This window comes from Manacus vitellinus, unplaced genomic scaffold (assembly GCF_001715985.3).
Source record: "Manacus vitellinus isolate BGI_N305 unplaced genomic scaffold, ASM171598v3 scaffold_29_pilon, whole genome shotgun sequence".
Lineage (NCBI taxonomy): Eukaryota > Metazoa > Chordata > Aves > Passeriformes > Pipridae > Manacus > Manacus vitellinus.
This window is the reverse complement of record NW_021940207.1, coordinates 586603-592656: the sequence shown is the minus strand read 5'-3', so window position 1 is coordinate 592656 and position 6054 is coordinate 586603.

The following is a 6054-nucleotide window of genomic DNA, read 5'->3' as shown; positions in this document are numbered from 1 at the left end:
ATCACTTGTGAGAAGATGAATGCTGTACAAACAGATTGCAGAGATATGACAAATGGCATTGCAAATAAACCCTCAAAATTAAAAGGAAAGGAAATATTTCCCAAGAAAATATCTACATCTTCTCTATGTGTCACCCCAAGTAGGCCTGGCATGACAACACTACCTTGTGCACCCTGGATCTGCTTTTGTCTGATGGTTTGAAATTTCCTCCTTGTGGATCATAAGGAGATTTTGTGGTTGTATCCCCTGCAGAGATTCATCTCCCGTCAGGAGCACACATAGGAAAGTTTTGAACTGCTACATAGTCCCCATCTAGACTGTCTCATCTTCCATAGAATCATGTCATATTTAGAAGGTATAATTTTTTTTTTTCAGTTAAAAAAGCTTAAGTATTTGCACCTTGCATATGCTTATCTGCTTCACAAGAAAAGGAGATGCTACACAGTACAAATGAGTTATGCACTGAGGTTGCATTAATTCTTTATATTTTCTATGCTGGAGATATTCTGGAGTCACTGAGCAGGAACTTTGCCAGATTCAAACCAAATGTTAAAAAAAAAGGATGAAGTCACCGAAAACAAGGCCCAGTGAGAGAGTCTGTTCCACCGTGTCCACTGTCCGTGATGCAGCAGTCACCAGGGGAAAAAATTTTGAAACAATCCAGGTAAGTCAATTAGTTTTGCTTCATCTCTTCCTGATTGTTGCTTTGCCTTATCATGTTTCACCACATTTTGCTAGAACATGGTGATGTGCATGAGGGCTGTTGCTGTTTGACAGCTGATGGTAAATCCAGGTGGACACTCATGGCTTGTTTTGGGGATTGTCTGGGAAGAATTTTCTGTGAGAGGATGAGGATTTGATCTGTCTGTGGGGCTGATGGCTGGTTTTGATGTTTTTGAGTGCACAAACACCCTGATCTTTGGCCTGGCATATGGGAAGGCCAGGATGAATTGGAAGAATATGACGGCTATAGAGTTTCTGTGTCAATAGATTTCATTTTGTTTGAGGAATAGCCAGAGAGAGTTTTTCAGGTAAAGTTTGTTTGCCAATCTGATTCTTGTCTATCTGCTTGGTCGTGAAACAAGTCATCAGGCCCTGCTGGGGAGAGGTGGGGGAATCAGCATGTGTGGGCTCCCAGAGCAGGGCTGGTGGAGGGGAGCAGCCCCTCACTGTGGTTTGGTGACATGCCACTCAGCTGACAGCAGCCATCCAGAGCAAAGGGGTAAACTGAACCCTGCTGCCAGGGCACTGCAGGGGAGCTAGTGGAGACTTCTGTCCTGCAGCACTTTCATGGGGTTTTAACACAGTGGAGTTCAAAAACTAAAATTAAATTGGCCCTGCCTCCCAGGGGCCAAAAGAATCTAAAGATGATCAATTTAGAGCTGTCAAAATGTTTCCTTCAGGTTGTTTTCAGCAGTAAGATGACCTGCTTGGGCTGTGCCCTGCTCAGAGCAGAGCCCAGTATTTGCATTGCACCAGCCCAGCAGTTTCACCAATGTTTGGCAGAATTGAGCAGGAAAAGGATCAGCAGGATTCTGGGGAAGGGAAGGGTCTCTATCAGCCTGCCTTAACTTAATCCTCCCCACCCTCACAGACATCATAGCAGTCTTCTCCTCTTAAGGACATCAGGCATGTCTCCTCCTCCCACCCTTGCTCTGACCATATGGTACCATGGCTGCAACCCTACCCTGGGTACCACAGCCTCATAGCTAACTTTGTATGATCCTCTGTAGAAAGCTGTGGAAAACCATCTTAATCCGAGGGTCTGCTGGCATCCATCTCTGGGCTGCTCAGGGTTATGTGGCTATCTCTGGATGGAGCTACTTCTGACTTCTCCATAACAGTTCTGCTGGCAGAGCAGCTTTTGGCAGAGGTGCAGTAAGGCATCGAGAGCACACACTGAATGACAAGGGTTAAAAAAAATGCTGAAGAACAACCCCTTAACTAAAGGTCATTCACTAGGGGCAGGGCCAGGGGTCCTGTGGAAAATGGTATATCACTGAATAGTTAGAGTCTGTATCATAATGCATATATACCAGCAGCTCAGCATGGAGGCTATTCAGGCAGCTCTATTTCTGGCAATCTGTAACTTTGGAGTGCTTGCTTTTGCAATGTGAATAATGTTCTTTTAAGTATAGAGTTTAGGGGTTTTTTTTAGGATGTAATTATAATCTTGTTCTACATAATTTAACAGCATCAGGGCAGGAGATTTTTATCCAAGGCTGGAAGTAATTGCCAGGCTAGTATCGAACAGTCAAGTGACTCGAGGGAAGGGCAGGGCTGTGCATTTTCCAGTCACATAGTGGAGAAGAGGACAAGCCCACCCATGGGCATGCACATACAGTCTCTGCAGTAGGCAGGATGTCTTGTGAGCTTGGGGCATGTGAGGGGTAAAGATCACTACCAAGATATCTGCACCACAGATGTAGAAGAAACTAAGTGGCTATTTGGGACTTACTCAGTGCCATGGGCATGGTGGCATACCCAGGGTGGACTGCCACCTCCTGTCCTGGTCTTGGTGTGAGGGTTATCTCAGGCATGGGGCAGCAGGGTTTGGGAGCTGGGGATGTGGTTCAGCTCAGCAGAAGGGTTATTGGCCAGCAACTGCATGAGAGGGCCCTGGATGCTTTGGTCCCCTTTGTGGTGATGGGTCCATAGCAAGCTACTGGTGGTGATGGCCAGCACCAAACCCATAGGGCTGATGACACCAAAGCCTCCTTGCCCAAGCGTCTGAGTTTGGGTTAGTGCTGATCCGGTTAAATGGCTCTGATGTTGGAAAGTGGATGGCATTCTGGTTTTGCTTCTCCTGCTTTCCTGCATGTGTTGATCAGCATGACCAAGCTCTCTGGAGAGAGTCCAGAAGGGGTAGAAGGGGACTCTGAAAAGGTACAAGGGAACAACCAATTTCCTAGATCATTAATTTGCTATTTGCAACCAAAATGTTATTGGCCCAAGATGAAGGACGGCCAGAGACAGCAGCAGAAATCTGGGACTGCAGATGTTTTCTCTTCTTAAGGTGACTGCTGAGAAACAGAGTTAATGGCAGGACATTGGAAAACCAGGAGCAGTGAGTGCCTCCCAGATTCCTGTGCACAAACCATGTCTACAGAGCCATGGGCACTCAGGATCAGGCACCATGTGCTGTTGGGACAGGGACACTTGGAGCTGCCTGGTCTCCCTTGTGCCCCTCTGCAACATGGGCTGCAGTCCCTCCCTTCTGTCTCCTGTCTCAAGATTAACCTCCTGGCTGGAGTTATCATGTAAAGCCTCCTGGTTTTGACAGGAGAGGATCTGAATTCCCTCTAATGCCAGTTCTAATTTTGGTGCTTCTTATCATGATAGATTTCCTGGCCTGTTTCACTATCAGGTGGGGGATAATGTCTAATATTTGGAGGCTGAGACCCAACAACTCCTGTGTCGGGCTGGGACCCAGCATGTGTTGGGGAAGAGAGAGAACGGCTGGTGGTGGGGAACATGCTGCTGCTGGTACAAACTAACTTTCCCAATGTCTTTGAGCATATGGCGAAGTGATGCTGAGGAAATGGCAAGTAATTACACCTAGACTCTCTCTGTGTCAGGTTTTGCAGCCTCTACAGTGTTCACAGCCTCCTGTTGCATTGTTCAGCTGTCTTGCCGTATTAATGGCTTTGAACTCTTGCTTGTAAGGGGAGTGATTAAGGTGTTGCTGCTTAGACATCAGACTTTGCTTCCTGCTTAGTCTGTGATGAATATAACAGAGCTTATATGGTGATTGAAACCATAAGTGCCTTCCGTGTGCAAGGGTTTCTAGGTACTCTTACTTTTTGCCCAATTGATTTTGGGTCTAAGTTGCTCAGCAGCCTCTGGTACGAGAGACCCTTTGCTTGTGATCTGGAGTTAGGTGTGTGAGTAGTTGGGTATTAAAAAGTGCTTTATAATCGAATACAGAGTAGTATGTGCAGTTATGCAAAAGAATTGCCAGGTTGGAGACTTTAGGGAGAGATGATGAAATCTCCCACTTTCCTCGTACACATTTTCACATGGTAGAATGGTTTGTGTTGGAAGGGACCTTACAGATAATCTAGTTCCACCCCCTGCCATGGTCAGGGACACCTTCAATATGATATATTAGAAAACCTACCCTAGGAGAGCTAAAGATTTTAGCCTGAGTTGAGTGGGAAGGAGGCTTTCAATTCCACAACATTTCAGCTGTGCTTTTCCTATCGTGTATATGGGATGGAAAAAAAAAATCTTCAAAATATTCTGCAAACTGAAAAACCTGAAAAAAAGTAAAGTTGAGGCAATATAAAGGGTGAGGTGGGATAGTGATAGATTGCTCCAGGTTCAGATTTTGTTTGTGTATTTTTTTCCAAATTTTGAAAAAAACGGTACACTAGAGATGGTGTCTTCAAAAATGAAGCTGGTTTTGGCTATACTGAATGGCAAAAGCAGTGTTTCAGCAGTTTTCTAACATTTTTTTTCCTGAAATGTACTGAAAATTGACCACACTCTTGAATAAAAAAAGCCATACTTTTTCTTTTTATTTTTTGCAAGCTATAGCAGTGGCTGATCCTGCTGTGCTGTACCAGAAGGGATGAACATAAATTTATATGCTCCCCAAAATCTGATCTGCCTGACTGCCTCTGAAGGTGTTTCCAACTCTCACCTGCTTTTCTCGAACTTCCGAAGTTAGCAAACCTTTTCTGTGTGTTGGATGAGAAAGGTGATTCCCCATCTCTGCTCATGTGTTTTATGAGTCATTTGCTGAGCTTCTTCCTGGAAATGGCAATGATTCAATAGAGTTTGTAGAGCACTTTAGAATGAGTATCTCTTACTCTCTATATTACAATAAAATCACTAGGCAATGAAACACACTAAATTCTCACCTAAATAAATGTAGTTCAGTTAAAAATAGTCACCTACCAGCTCCTTTTATGAAAGTGGAGAACTATAAAATGCAGACAGGCTGTATGGAGGGCTCTGCCAATGTTAACACTTTTTTTTTTTCAAGTGTTTGGAGAAATTTGATTTATTTAAAAAATCCTGGTGTGAATTTACCCATCAACATTCCTGAAATATTTTTTTTAAAATCTTATCTGAAGGATGTAGAAGTCCTTTGTATGAAATGAGGTTTGTTTTACATTCAACAGCTTCAGGTTAGGCACAAAAAGCAGCTTGTTGGGGGACTGGCACATGGCCAGAGGCAGCACAGCTTTGCTGAGCAGTCAGGGCAGCACCCACCACTCCTGGTTCTTATCTGGGGCTTGCCAAAACACCAGACAGGACACAGCTTGGGAGAGCCAACTCATGATGGGCCAAGCACTGTGGTGGCCACGCTCCTGGGGCTAATAGGGCATGGAATCCACTTGCCCAGGGGTTCTGCCTGCAGGGTCCTCCCTAAATTGCAACAGCTCAGATAATTAAATCACATGACCTGACTGCTTCATTTTGAATAAATAAATAAATAAACAAATAAAAATTAAAGTTGCTCAGTTTAAAGCGCACAGAGCATGTGAACATGAGCAGCTCTGTGAAGCAGCAGCATCTTCTGCAGGGATGCCTCTGCACCAGAGAGAAGCTGATGTCTGGTGGCTGCTGTCCCACACAGGCAATGATAATGGGAAAATGCTCCTTTCCTCCTTCCTGGTGCCTCTTAATTCACTAGCTGTTATATTCTTTGAGGTAGGTGCTGTGCTTTGCTTTACTTGTAGTGATGATCCCTGAGATGATGATCACACACACGAGCCTGGCTGCAGCCTGGCTGGGGCTGTTGCTGGTTGTGTCCATGTAATGGAATCTGCACTTCACTGATAGGAGAGAAAAATGAAAGAAAGGAAACATCTTACTGGTCAACCTCACAAAAAGAAAAAAAAAAGATCAAAATGTTCACAGAACTGAGCTATTGCTGATAGTTTTGTTTCAGATCAGAGGAATTATTATATTTATTTTTCAAGTTTTCCTAATAAAAAACCCTCCCACACCCCTGGTTTTCAAAAGGCAACATCAATTCGTACTGAAAAGTGGGAACATCTTGTTTTCAAAACACCAAAACCAAATAATTGGTGTTTACCCCTG